This window comes from Bos indicus x Bos taurus, chromosome 11 (assembly GCF_003369695.1).
Source record: "Bos indicus x Bos taurus breed Angus x Brahman F1 hybrid chromosome 11, Bos_hybrid_MaternalHap_v2.0, whole genome shotgun sequence".
In the NCBI taxonomy this organism is placed as follows: Eukaryota; Metazoa; Chordata; class Mammalia; order Artiodactyla; family Bovidae; genus Bos; species Bos indicus x Bos taurus.
This window is the reverse complement of record NC_040086.1, coordinates 3,544,989-3,559,960: the sequence shown is the minus strand read 5'-3', so window position 1 is coordinate 3,559,960 and position 14,972 is coordinate 3,544,989. Positions and strand designations below refer to the sequence as shown.

General features: G+C 46.6%; 1 protein-coding gene across 1 annotated transcript in view; it reads right to left on the bottom strand.

The window, feature by feature from the left end:
* The window catches only part of CNGA3 (cyclic nucleotide gated channel alpha 3), a 37,767-nt gene extending 23,000 nt beyond the window's left edge, over window positions 1–14,767 (bottom strand). The window contains exon 1 of the mRNA XM_027554639.1: window positions 14,503–14,767. The gene's annotated coding sequence lies outside the window, so the exon portion shown is untranslated. The remainder of the gene's footprint in view (window positions 1–14,502) is intronic.
* Between the last annotated feature and the right edge of the window lie 205 nt (window positions 14,768–14,972).

The window sequence follows — 14,972 nt, the reverse complement described above, 5'->3', positions numbered from 1 at the left end:
AGTGGTAAAGAATCCACCTGCCAATGCAGGAGACACTGGTTCAATCTCTGATCCATGAAGATTCCCACATACTGTGGAGCAGCTGAGCCCAGGTGCCACAACTACTGAGCCTATACTCTAGAGCCCAGGAGCCGCAGCTGGGCTCACATGCTGCAGATACTAGAGTCCGCACACTAGAGCCTGTGATCTGTAACAGGAGAGGCCACTGCAGTGAGAAACTTGCTCTGCAACCAGGGCAGCTTCATTGCCCTCACAGCAGCGAAGACCCAGCAGAGACAAAAATAAACAATTTTTTAAAAGTAAAAAAAAAAGTCTGACTTTGTCATTTTCCTATATTTATCTTATAATTTTGCTCATTTTATAGCTCCCCCAAATCTTGTTTTAAAACAAAGCATAAAAAGCCTAAATACTTGACATTTATAAAAACTTTTAAACAAGATCTTCAACCTGATACACACTTCATCTCATTTAATCTTCAAAATAAACTCATCAGACACATACAATTTCTGTCTCTATTTAAAGATGACTAAATTGAGATCCCATTGCTGACCATGAATACTCTCCCTTCAGCAAACGGTGGAAGGTACCCCTCTGATCGATGAGAAAACTGACGTGAGTGCACAGCTAGCATGATGAAAACAGCAGACCAGTTGCATGATTTCTGATCAAAATTCTGCAGGAGGAAAATAAATTCCTGAGGATAGTTTTTCTGAGGCAGATGAGCACAGGCTCTCTTGAGCTGCTGCATGGCTTAAGTGTGTCAGAAGTCAGTTGAGACCACTCCAGAGAAAAATGGTGATTTCCAGAAATAGCCCAGTGGCTCACTCCAGAACTAAATTAATTTCATATCCAAAGGAAGGTCGGTGCAAGGACCCCAGAGCACTGCACCAAAGTACCTAACATAGATGTGGTCCGTGCTCATCACATGTTACTCAGGGAGGTGAAGATATTGGCTTAGATAGTCCTGGTTCATCTCTGAGATTTGATAGCTTAAGTCCATGATTTAATTAAAATTTTTATAGTTTTCTCAATAGACAAAAAATGGTTTTGGTTTTTGAAAACGATGTTCATTTATGTAACTTAGTTTCTGGCTGACCACAGGAGATACAAAGAAGTATAAGACAAAGACAGTTCTCAAGGATCTTACAAGTGGGGCAGATGACAGATACCAAAGAGTCCTGCTGGTTGTGTCAAGAGCTTGGATTCTACTCTAAGCCCAGCAGGGACGTGGTCAGATGTGTACAGGTTATTCTGGCTGCAATGGGGAGGATATATTCAGGGAACACGAGCAGCTAAGTGCTGCAGTATCTCAGGCAAGAGACAATCGTTGCCTGGACTAGTTTGTGGTAGTGAATCAAATATAATAAATTTAAAAACTAAATGGATAGGAGCATGGGGACATGGCAACTGATCAAGGATAAATGAGGGAGTCATGCTGCCATGACTGTGAGGGTGCGGGGTTGGTGGTGCTGCCCACTGAGGCAGGGACTGGGGAAGGAGGAGGGCTGAGGAAGAGAGTGATTCTGGTTTGAGATACCTGTGGAAACTGTGATGCCAACAAATGAAACAAGAATCTCCCATTAAAGAAATACATCTATAATTTGAAATCATCCATCCAGCGATTTTTTAACTGAGCCCTGACTGTACTCACTTAAGTGCCAGGCAATACGCTAAGAGCTAGGGTTTTATTAGAAAACAATATGCAGCTTTGTCCTCAAGGAGCTTACAGTGGGATCTAGAGAAACTCTTAAAGAAGTCTGGGACTCTGTCAAAAACCTATCAAAATTACTCTTTGTACATTTCCAGGAAAATTGTTCCAAAGAAAAATGTGATTGCCTCCAGTCTGGACCCTTTCCCTGAACTGCCCTCTCCACCCTGGGCTCAAACCCTGACCTGATGCCACTGAATGGAGGCCGCACTTCTGGACCCTCGTAGACCTGCCCGCTGTGGAGAGCTCCTGCATGGCAGGCACAGAGTAGGTGCTTGTGTAACACTGTCTCCTTTAACCCCCCCAGCAGCCTCCCTTTTCCAATGAAGAAACTGAACAGGTGAGCAGTTTCCCTAATGTTATTGCTTGAGACCTGGGCCAAGATGAACAAAAATCTGATTCCAGAGCCTGATAGCGTAAAGTCTGTGGGTAGAAAAGAACTGGCCCTGCTTTTTGGCCTAAGCAGTAGGGCCCCTGCCTGGGGTCCCATTCTTTAAAGGACCCACTCTGACCACTTTCCAACCACAGCCCATGACCAACGGGACATAGGCTGTGCTCTGGATGCCCTGGACCCCCAAATTCTCTGCCCAGCAGGCTGTGGACCGGCTCTCGAGACTGCTGGGGCCTCTTCCCAGGTCTGTCTTCCTGAGAAGTGTGTCAGTGTTCACGCCCTTAGACTTCCAGGTAGCTCAGGAGGAGCTGTTTGTGCGGGAGGGTTAAATGGAGCTTGGACGTGTGGGGAGAATGCCCACGTGCATGTGTGAAAGTCTCCCCTGTGACTTGGGATAAACCCAAAGGGAAAAGAAGGGGGCAAACCATGGATGGGAGACTGGAGATCAAATCTCCCCATGCTACCATGTTCTGAGGCCACTGTGACACGTGTGCAAACCCAGAAGTGCTAGACTGCAAGCCCTCCTTGGGCAACCCTTGACTGATAGAACCCAGAACCAGGGATAGATATTCCCCTCTTTTGTCCCCTCAGGAAGACAATTCAGACCTATATTCTACAGGGATCTTTGGAGAAGCCCTGGAAGGATCTAACCAGCTGCCCATAGTGGTCATTAGTTTGATAATCTACACTTGGGGTGGTTTCCCCTTTTTTCCTTGTTTTGTCTTCGAAGACTCTTCTTTTCCTTGGAACCACTTTCCCCAAAAAGCTGCCTGCCAGTATGCCCTTACCCAAAATTCTGTGGGCTCTTATGGTGAGAGGAGGGAATTACCTCAACTCAGAGAATGTTTTTCAGTTATTTAGACATGGTAAGTGGGCACTTGACCCAGACCTCTCAAAGGTTAGAAGTAATCTTTTTTAATTCTGTGTTCTTTATCCAGGAGAACAAGGTTGGGTAGGGCAGGGCAAAATGTACATAATTAAAGGAAAATGTTAGTTTAAGATAAATCATAAGATCTTTTCCCCCAATTGTTTCATAAATGTCATAATGGTTGTCTTTTTACAATTACTTAAAAGCATAAGGATCCAAACAAGGTCTATATATTCTGATGGCTTGATGTGTCTCTTTGGTATTTTTAAATCTAAAGTTTCTATGCATTTCTCTTCTTTCTTTTTATGGAAAAAACCAAAACTGCTTGTACTATTGAGTTTCCCACGGTATGGATTTTTGCCAATTCCAATTTTACAATGTTTCCCGTAAATTGGTAGCTGTACTCAGGATGCAGTTAAATTTGGGTTCCATATTTTTTTTGCAAGAATATTCCTTTGGGTGATTTTAGCAGCCATTGGTGATCATTGATTCATTAGGAGTTGCATATTGGTGATATTCTACCATTCCATCTTCATAAGTTAGCTGAAATATTCTTAAAAAAAGAAAATTTGATACTATTTGGCTGCTCAATAGTACGACTCATACAGGAAAGGCAGGTACATGCATGCTAAGTCACTTCAGTCGTGTCCGACTCTTTGAGACTCTATGGACTGTATAGCCTGCCATGCTCCTCTGTCCATCGGATTCTGCAGGCAAGAACACCATCGTGGGTTGCCGTGCCCTCCTCCAGGGGATCTTCCTGACCCAGGGATCAAACCCGCATCTCTTATGTCTCCTGCATAGTCAGGCAGTTTACCACTAGAGCCACATGGCAAGCCCAGGAAAGGCAGAATAAACATTTAATTCAATCCAAGTAATTCCCCAACCACCCAAGTGCTTTCACATCTCTTGGTCCCACAAACTCTAGGAGAACTCACAGATGAGATCATGAAATTAAAATCAGTAATACTGAGGCTCTGTTGAGAATGGAAACCACCATCCAGCCAGGGTCCCCTGAGTGTGGGACACCTGAATATCCATTATTTGTACATCCACAGGAACCTTAAGAGGTAATAGTGAAGCTGATTTTGGAGGTGAGGAAATGCAGGTTAGGGCCTCTCTGACCCTGAAGTCCATGTTGTGGTTTGTTTTATTTTATCACACCCACTGCAGGAGAGTAGAAGTGCACAAATATAATTTTAATTTTCAAGCATGGGAAGAAGATACAGCCTACCAACTACTAGGGTGACCTTGAAGTGGATCCCAGGGGTGAGTGGTTTGTGGTCATCTCCCAAGTCCATGTGTGTTTTCCAGGGCTTGACTGGGGAATTTAGGACATACTGTTTCAGACAATTCCTTTTTTTTTTTAACAGCATCACTAAATCCAACGTGTTTTCTTCCCACTGACACACTTACTGATTCTTTCAGTGTCCTAAACATTGCACCTGGCCCCAAAGAGTATGAAGATGAAGAAAACAGGTCCCTGTCTTTGAAGACACAAAACTGCATAGGGAAACAGGCATGTAAACAGCAGTGGGAGGAGAGAGAGGTGCTGAAATAGAGACAGAGGCATGATGGGAAGCAATGCAGATGGCAGGGGACTAATTCTGTCTTAGGGACCACTGAGGTCTGAGGAGACTTTTTATGTGAGGAGCAATCACCATAATTATTTAACATTATTCAACATCTACCACGTGTGAACCACTGTGCTTGTGCACCTTTAAGAATTTGATTGCCTTTTGTGCATAGCTCTAACTCCCTCCACTCTTCTCGGCTTGGGCATCTAAGTAGGCAGAAATCTAACACAACTTGCCCAGCTGTTCTTGTGTTTTTCTCACTCCTTTATTAACTCCAGAAGACTTAAAGGAGTTAATAAACTTTACTTAAAATATTTTATCCTCCAAAACACCCATTATATACTCATGGTAGGTAATAAAAAATAGGTGGTATAAAGGGAGGAAGATCCAGGTGAGTAACTGCAGTGATAACAATGATAATTACAACAGTATATTTATTAGCCTTTACTCTTTGCCTGGTACTGTTCTTGATAACTTAAGTTGTATTAAACTCATTTGATCCTCCTAACACTTCTGTGAATGAGTCATGCTGAACATTTACGTCCTATTTAAGAACGGAGGGGAATTTATGAGGGAGAGAGCAAGTACGCCACAAAGGAAGTCAAAACGTGTAAAGCTCTATTTTTTAAATTGAAATGTGCTTCTGAAAAAAAATCTTGGTCCCCACTTGTGATGACTAACTTCTCATACTAAAAAAATATTGTCCATGTCCTGTCCTCTTTTTTATTTTGGCTTAAACATGAAAACCAGTCCTGGTTCCATGTATGTCAACTGACACATTGTCATTTTCCAAAACCTGGACGTAGCACGCCAACAGAGAGGTGTGAGGCCTCTGTGAATGATCACTGTCCTGGGTAATGACTCCTGTTCAATCAGGGTCTGGCAGGTCCGATCAGTGAGGCACTAAGCTTGGACACAAACCCACGCCAAGCAGATGGGAATCCCCATCAGAGGAGAGCCCTGCACTCGTGCTGGGCTCGCACACTTAGCCCAGGCTTCCATTTTCTCCAGCTAGGATGGACCATTTTTACCACTTGGGGTCTTTGATCTTCTCAGAAGTAACCTGCCTCTGGCCTTCAGCCATTTCAAGCCTCCACAACTCAACTTACCTAGCATCACTCTGGGCAAAAAGCACTCAGCTAATTCTCAGTAAGTGTGAGGTTGGGCAGGCTCATTTTGTCAAATTAAACTCCTAAGATAAGTTAGTAACTCCCACAAAGTCTGCACACCTTGGAACTTTTATCTAAAGTACACTTCTAATTGCCTTTCCCTTCTTTCCTATTTCATCTGAGAACTTCAGGGTAGAAGGGAAAATCTCTAACGCTGAGCCACTGAATCACTCAGACGTGTGAGCCAGCCACAGAACAAACACAGGGACCAGAGCAGACATTAGTACATGAACTCAATGATAAGGGTTTTGTGTTTTCAAGCAGCTTCCTGAGTAAAATATCTTTTGTTTGCAACAAATGACATTGGAAAGACAATATAGGTGGTCATGTGTACTGTACTAAGAGAAGGGAGAGCTGGAGTCTCTTCTCAGCTCAGCCTTCAATTTGGGCATGTGACCTAGCACTTTAGTTTCTTCATCTAATAATGGGACATAGACTATGGCACATAGATGAAGTCTTCCACAGAAACCCAATTAAAAAAACATTCACTTGTAGTGTTCTGTTTAAATGTTTGATAATTTTTATAAAGACAATCAGTGGGATATAACTTAATTTTGACCATAATATCCAAATAATAAAGTTAGGTATGGAACACATCATACCAACCAAAGCTATCTCTATTCATTTGGGGTTTTAAAATATTTAAATATACATTTTAAAAAAACCCTTAAAATGCAGGTAGAATACCTTTGGGAACTCTGTGGAACAGAGGTACAAACCAAGACCCAGGAGATTATTAAAGGGCCTTCTGTTTCAGAATTTCCATGATGGGACAAAACTCTACAGTGCAAATATTGTACCTGATAGTCCTCTCCTATTTTCTATGAATGTGATCCTATATGAAGGAGATAAAAATATTCCAGAGTTTCAAAAACAGAAAGGGGAAGCAACTATATAATGTCAATATTCTCTGGACATGGCACAAGTATAAACAACTTAAATATCAGAACTTAACGTAAGACGATGAAAATTATATTAATAGGCAAAGATTTTAATAACAAAATACTAGCAAACCAAACGGAGAAGGCAATGGCACCCCACTCCAGTACTCTTGCCTGGAAAATCCCATGGACGGAGGAGCCTGGTGGGCTGCAGTCCATGGGGTCACTAGGAGTCAGACATGACTGAGCGACTTCACTTTCACTTTTCACTTTCATGCATTGGAGAAGGAAATGGCAACCCACTCCAGTGTTCTTGCCTGGAGAATCCCAGGGACGGGGGAGCCTGGTGGGTGGCCATCTATGGGGTCGCATAGAGTCAGACACGACTGAAGTGACTTAGCAGCAGCAGCAGCAGCAAACCAAATCTAATAATACATAAAAAGTATCCTATTCTATGGTCAAGTGATACTTATTCTAGGAATGCAAAGTTGGCTTATCATCCAAAATTAGTTAGCTTAGTATATTATATTGGGCTTCCTGGGTAGCTCAGCTGGTAAAGAATCCACCTGCAATGCAGGAGACCTGGGTTCAATTCCTGGGTCGGGAAGTTCCCCTGGAGAAGGGATAGGCTACCCACTCCAGTATGCTTGCCTAGAGAATCCCCATGCACAGAGGAGCCTGGTAGGCTATAGTCCATGGGGTCACAAAGGGTTGGCTGCAACTAAGCACAACAACACACAGTACACCGTATTAATAGGTTAAAGGGTAAAAACATGTTCATCTCAATGGGCACAAGAAAAGCATTTGACAAAATCCAACATATTTTCATGTTAAAACTGTCAATAAACTAGGACTAGAAGGAAATGTCCTCAATCTGATTAAGGGCATATACGATCAACTCATTTTCAACGATGGTCCCAAGATAACTCAATGAGGGAAAGAATAAATGGTATTTTCATCAAATGTTGCTGGTATGTAAAAGAATACATACCATTCATAAAAATTAACTCAAAATAGGTCATAGACTTAAATATAAGAGCTAAAACTATAAAGTTTCTAGAGGAAGACAGAGGAATTTGGGTTAGACAGTGGTTCCTTAGATATGACATCAGAAGTATAATGGACTAAAAAAAAAGATTGGGCTTCATAAAAAATAAATAAAACCTTTGTGCATCAAAGGACACCATCAAGAAGTAAAAAGGCAACCCACAGAATGGAAAAAATAATTTAAAATTATATATTGTAAGGGCCTTGTACCCAAAATATGTAAAGAACTATTATTACAACTCAATATTAAAAAGACAAGTAACCCAATTAAATAATGGGCAAAGGACTTGAATACATATTTCACTAAGGAGATACACAAATGTCCAACAAGCACATGAAGAAATGCTTAATATAGTTATTTATAGAGAAATGTAAGTCAAAATCATGATGAGGTATCACTCCACACTGCCTAAAAGGGCTATCATTAAGAAATAAACAGACAATAGCAAGTGTTGGTAAGGATGTGGAGAAGCTGGAGTCTTCACATGCTGCTGGTAGGAATGCTATAAATGGTGTAGCCTCTTTGGAAACTGGGCAATTCCTCAAGATGCTGAAAATAGTCATCATAAGACCCGGAATTCTGCTCACAGGCAGATACCTAACAAAAATATATGTCCGCACAACTTGTATTTCAATGTTCACAGCAGCATTATTCATAACAGTCCCCAAATGGAAACAACCTAAATGTCCATCACCTGATAACTAGATAAACAAAATAAGGTGTTTCTACATAATGTTATTCAGGTGGAATTTGCTACAACACGGATGAACCTTGAAAACATTATGCTAAGTAAGCAAGCCAGACACAAAATGCCACATATCGTATAATTCAATTTGTATGAAATGTCCAGAATAGGCAAATCCATAGAGATAGAAAATAGATTAGTGGCTGCCAGGAACAAGGATGGGAGGGGAGTTAGAAAAGAAAATGTCTGATAATGGGTGCAGGATTTCCTTTTGGAGTGTTGAAAGTGTTAAACTGTAACCCTCAGAGGGTGCCATTCTCCCGCTTCTGAACTCTATGCGTTTCTATAACCCAAGCAAAGGGCAGCTTGCACATACCAGCTGTAGATTTTCAATTCCTGACTAAGAAAAAAAGCTAACATTGTTCCCCAAACAGGAAGAGATTCAGGGTAAATGAGAAGGCTCTGAAATTGTAGCAATGTTGTTAGTTTTGTTAGTCAACCACCAAACAGAGGCTTGCCACATGCCTGCAAAGTGTCTTGGTCTTCTGCAAGAGATGGTTCAAAGTTCATGGGACTCTGGTTTCCTGAGCTTTAAGTGCACTCAGTTTCTAAATGACTACTTTGCAATAAGATTCAGCTGCTCAGGCTGAGATTCCAAGAGGATGAAACTACTTTCTAGATGTTGCTAGAGCCGGTGAACCCAGATCTCTGGAGCCAGCCTTATAGATGCTCTCTGCAGAATTATGTCTTCTCCTCCCAAAACACACACACAGTCATCAAGGCCGGGCAAAGGACCTCCCTTCTTTCCCCAAGGACCCATTTCCAAGATTAGCTGCAGGCACAGGAAGTAAAGTGTGTTATTTCCCCTTAATTAACTTTTTGGATATGATTATAAAAGTAGTACACTGTCATTATAGTAAATTATAAAATGGTCGTATCCAACTTTGAGCATTTGCCATACCAGGCACTGTGCTGAGAAATTCACTCCAATTGCTTCATTTCTTCTCCAACAACCCAATGAGGCACATAGTATTGCTACCAGTTTGCACATGAAGAACCTTGGGCTCAGAATGGCTAACAACAGTTATTGTTAACCATGGTTATTCAAAGTCACCTAGAGGCAGCACTGGGGAACAAAAGTCTGTTTGGGTTTAACCCCTACACTAGATTATTCTAATACAAGATGGGGTGTGTGAAATTCCTCATAGAACAACAAAAGAGGGACTCCTCTGGTGGTCCAACAGTTGAGATGCCATGCTTCCAAATCCCCGGTAGGGGAACTAGGATCTGCATGCCGAAGCCAAAGTAAATAAATAAAACAGGACAAAAGAAGCGCTTTGGGGATGAGGGCCATGTGAGAGAGGATGCAGCATATCCAGGGAAGAGTTGATACAAAACTATCCTGAATGGCACCCTCCCACTGGAGCCTGCTAATCACCCAGCTAAGACTCGCATAAGCTTCCAGACCTCCCTCTCCCTCACTTCCCTAGATCTACCGTCACCAAGTCCTCTAGGTTATCTGTCCCCTCTGTTGCCTTCCATTCTTCCATTCACTAATTCAGAAATGGATTGAGCCCTAACCATGTGCCAGAACCGAACCAGGCAGTAGGGGAGTGACAGTGAACAATCCAGAAGCAGCTCCTGGCCTCTTGAGTTCTGCTCCCACCTTTGTCCAGGCTCTTGTCCCTCTCTCCAGGACTGTCGAAACAAATCCACCCATGCCCCTTGCTGTGGAAGGGCAGAGTCCTAACCACTGGACCACTAGGGAATTCCCACACAGTAGTTCTAAACATGTCAATCAGAAACTTTTAGAGGTGGCCTATTTTCTCCAGCATGTAGCTTTAGCCTGACATTAAATCATGTAATCTGGATCATATTACCTTAAAAGTGATGCTCCATTTAAACCAAATCACTCACCCTTTCCTTAAGGGTGGCATGAGTTTTCTCATCCCACTTACTGGCATAGAATGCTCACCAAAGCCTACTCTGCACTGGCTTTTACTTCTCAGTCCCCCTTACAGAGCAGCTGAGGACGGAGTGGCAGGCTCTGTCCAACAGAGTCCCCCATTGATGGAACCCCCCACTGCCCCCCGGGCCCCCGCCCCAAGCCTTGGAACCACAGACATCGCATAGGCAATACACTAAGCTGCTGAGACCTTCTGAATCTATTACTGAATGCAGCAAGTTTGTGTGCCAGAAACACAGGAGGCCAAGTAATATCAAAACCAAAATGTTGCAGTTTGGAGCAGAGAAAGGTTTATTGCAGGGCCCTGAAAGCTTTCAGTAAGCCTTTTTCTAGGAAAGGTGATGGACGGGTGTGGTGAGTTGTTGCAAACTTCTTGGGGTCACATCCTTTGTTCTAGAGGTCAGGTCATGGTCTGGTCACAAGGTTCCTGTAAACCTCCACCAAATCCACCAAACAAACGTAGTAAAGCACAGAGTAGTAAAGCACAGACTGGCGTACTGCAGTCCATGGAGTCACAAATAGTCTAACACGACTTAGCGACTGAACAACAAATGTTATTCTCTGTTCTGAAAAGGAAGGGCAAGGTCCCAAGACTCAGCTCTCCCTCTGATGCCCCCGCCCTGGCGAAGGCCGGGTGGGGTGTGTGTCCCTGCTGGTGCCTTCACCCTGCCCAGGAGTGTTCCTCCAGCACCCAGTCTTGGTCCTCCTGCCAGCACCCTCAGGACCAGGTCCCCAGACCCTGCTCAGCCATCATACTGGGTGACCGGAACCCAGCCAGCCCTCAGGCTTGTCATTTAACCTGGAGAGAACCATTTGTACGGGAACAGGAATACCCATTCTAGCAAATACTCATCAGGACAATTCCCAGTTCCTGACAACTGCCCTTGGTTGAGAAGAGCCCCACCCACAGAGGCGGACCTGAAGTAACCATGTGCAAGGTCCTTGCAACTTAACCCTCACCTCCAGCCACTTATTAGGAATGGACAACTGATCTATGCTGTTCCCAGTTTTGAAACTTGAAGGGAGAGACTGAAGCTGGCTGAAGCTGGTACCTGAATGGCAGTGTCCACATACTCCAGTTGCTGAGGCCTCCACAGACTCGGACCTGTGAAGACCACCTCCGCCATTAGAAAGGGGAGAGGTTCCCAGGGCAGCTGGGCCGGGGGCTCTGGAGCCACCGAGGACGCAGCCCTCAGCCTGTCCTGGGACCCCCAGCTCACCCACTGGCCCCCAGGCTAGAGGACCTGGAGGGTCCTGGGGAGAAGGCTGCCATCCACCTCGCACAGCATCCTCCGCCATGACGACCACTGTGAGGGCGACCGTTGGGAAGCGAGCAGGACCTCTAACGGACACGCTCTGGGCCTCACGCTCAGGATCTCGCGAGAATTGTCGCGAGCTAACGGCTGCGCGCCGCCCCACCCATCTTATTAACAGAAGTCTCTGTGCTACCGCGGGGCTAGCCAGTGCAGAGGAAATTCATGTCTTTGCTCCTGCTAGTCCCTCTGCCTAGAGAGACCTTTCCCCTATGGCTCCTCAGGTGAAATTCCTTTGTTTCAACTCCAATATGTCCTCCCCTGGGTGAGGGTGGCGGGGGTCTGTCATCCCCACCTCTGTACTCGCCAGGCTCTATCACCTCTGTTTCAGTCCAGAGAGGCGGCCGTCTCTGCACCGGGACGTCCGGAGACCAGGGGCTGTGTTTGGCTAGTTAATTCTGTCTCCCACAGGGCTTAGTCTTGCGATTTGTACTCAGGAGTAGTCAGTGAGCAGCAGACATGAGTTAAGTCAGAGCGAAAACCATTTTCCCCCAGCCTCATTGTAACAACTGGAGGATGGAAATGGAAACTTGACCCTTCCCAACCTGGAGGCCACAGGGATTAGAGAGGATTTCCGGTGAACAGGCGGCTAGGCGGTGTGTGTTGTGTGTGTGTGTGTCGGGGGGGGGGGGGGTGGGCAGGGTGAGCGCCGGCAGTACCTCAACATTGCCATCCCTCTTTCACAACTGAAGGAACCCCTCAGCCTGTGCAGGATCTGGGGAAGCTACTACTCAAGAACTTCTGCAGCTTGCAACAGTTTACCTCCTGGGTACCATGGCGATGGGAAATTGGTCGTCATGGCAACCTCATTATTGACAAGAAGCTGCAACCGCGGGCAGATAGTGAATGAGGACAGGAAACGCATTAAGCACGGGAGCATCAAAGTCAAGAGGCACAAGCAGTCCTGGCCAAAGTCCCTGCTAAAGTGACTGAGATTTTGCAGAACTAGTCACCCAAAGGGCATCCAGTGACCCTCTCCTGGCATCCAGCGCCCATCGAGGGCCCTATTTATGACGGAACAGAGGCGCCACATCCTCTAATTCTCCCACTGCTGCTGCTGCTAAGTCGCTTCAGTCGTGTCCGACTCTGTGCGATCCCATAGACGGCAGCCCACCAGGCTCCCCGGTCCCTGGGATTCTCCAGGCAAGAACACTGGAGTGGGTTGCCATTTCCTTCTCCAATGCATGAAAGTGAAAGTGAAGTCGCTCAGTCGTATCCAACTCTTAGCGACCCCATGGACTGCAGCCTACCAGGCAAGAGTACTGGAGTGGGGTGCCATCGCCTTCTCCGAATTCTCCCACTCGTTCAGTGAAATCCTAACGCGCTTCCCTGACCCAGCAGACTTTTCAAGAATCCGAAATTTGGGCATACAAGCTTAGAGCTAGTGGCTGTGACGGCGGTCTCCTCCCTTCTCCCGGCCTGACTTTCTAGCGCCCCATCCAGTGATTTCTCACCCAATTATGTCGCCCCATGCCTAGACAACGATATCAGTTGCGAATTTTTATGAATGAAAGTGTGTGTGCGCGCGTGGATGTGCAGCTTGATAGGCTGGAGGACACGTCCAGAGAGACTGAACTGTCCCGGAGAGACCCTGAACCCAGGTCTGGAGCTACTGTCCCAGGGTAGGAGGAGGAGCTCCCACTCCCACTATCACGCTGTCGGGTTTCCAGATGAGTTGTGCAGGTGGAACCCCTAGCAGGGAGCCCTGAGCGAGTGAATTGCCTGTCCCGGGCACGGGGTCCACCGCCGCGGAGATCACAGACCCGGGCTCGGGGTTTTCTTTGCTGCTGCTCCTGTCATCCTCGGCCACATCCCGCGTCTAACTAGGGATACCCACTTCAGAATGACAACGTTTAAAGTCTCAGCAACAGCATAAAATAAGGCAGCTGTGAATTGGAGGATTCCACGGAGAGGAGAATAAATCGGCCCTTCCTCCAGTCATCCAGCCCTTGCCCGGGAAGGCTGGAGCGCAAGGGGTTGCTGGCCGCGCCCCTCAAGGATTGGGAGTGGGGGCGGCTGCTGAGCTGGGGAGAAAAGCCTGAGGATGAGGACAGAGAGCCCGTGTGATTATCCGCTTAGGGGATTGCTAAGAATCAGAGGGCCCCCCACCCCGCCCCTTCTTGCTCCTAAACGCTAAGCCCCTAAGGCAGGAGCAGCCAAGATCTCGGATTATGATTTTATCATTAAAAAAACAAAAGTGACTGTTCACTCCCCCAGAGAATTTTAATTCTTTGCCTCTTCCTCAGCCCACCTGTCTCCGGATCCTCAAGGCTGAGTAGGATCCAGTGGAGGCAGTCCCCCGACCCCCGTCCGCATTCTCCTTGGCTCCTGCTCCCTCCAAGTCGTGGTCACTACTTCCTCAGGAGCCGCGCACACTCGGGGAGACTGCGCGGGACCCCAATCTGGACCCCGGGGAAAGAGGCGGCCACGAGCCTCTTCTAGGACGGGCGGCCGTGAAGGCGGGGGCGTCCGGGTACCCGGGATCTTGGGGAGGTGTCTTGGGGGTGGTGCCAGGTGCATCCTTTTGCTGAAGGAGCCCAGCTTCTTCTGCCTCCAGCCTCGACGGCTCAGCCTGACTTGGCCCAGCGCGGCGGCTGCGGGACGTGAGTAGAAGGGGGTGCGATAGATTTAGAAAGCAGGGACGGCCTCTAGTCCTTTGATTGCTGCTGAAGGGATGTGTGTGCCGGGGTGGGAGCAGAGCTGGCCCTTGCTTCTGCCCCTTTCTCCCCTGTTTCAGCACCGGGGGCTTCGGACAGCGCCGCGCCCACCAGAGGGCCCCGCGACCCTAGTTCCTTGAGCGCATATCTTTAATCCACTTTCATACTGGAGTCTGCGTCCCCCGCGCACCTCCCAGCGCCCCAAGAACCATCAGCTCAAGAGCCCCTAAATTCCTTACCCCACCAAAGTTTGAGCTCTCCGCAGCGCGCCTGTGCCTGGCGGAGCGTCTCCTCTTCGCTCTGGACAGCAGCGCCCGCCTTGCTCGCTCCCACACGCTCCAGCCCCAGGACCCTCCTCTGCTGGCAGCGGAAGGAGCCGGTTGCCTCTCTCTCTCTCTGCGAAAGTCAGGTGAGGCTCTGGAGCCTCAAAGGCGGTCCCGGAAGAGGCCGAAGCCGCTCGAAGCCGTACCCTCTGAGGCAAGAGGGGCGAGCCAGGAAGAAGCAAGCAGCAAAGTCCGTCTGTCAAATCTGGACTCGCTCCTAACCGCGAACAGCCTCCTTGGACTCCTTCCTGGGATTTTGTTTTAAAACTGGTAGTGTAATTCACACCGCATGAGGACACAGCAGAGATCTGGGAGTTTGAAGTTTAAAGGTGGGAATATATATCCCCTTAAACTCATTTACAATCTTAGGCGGGAGAGTTTGAGAA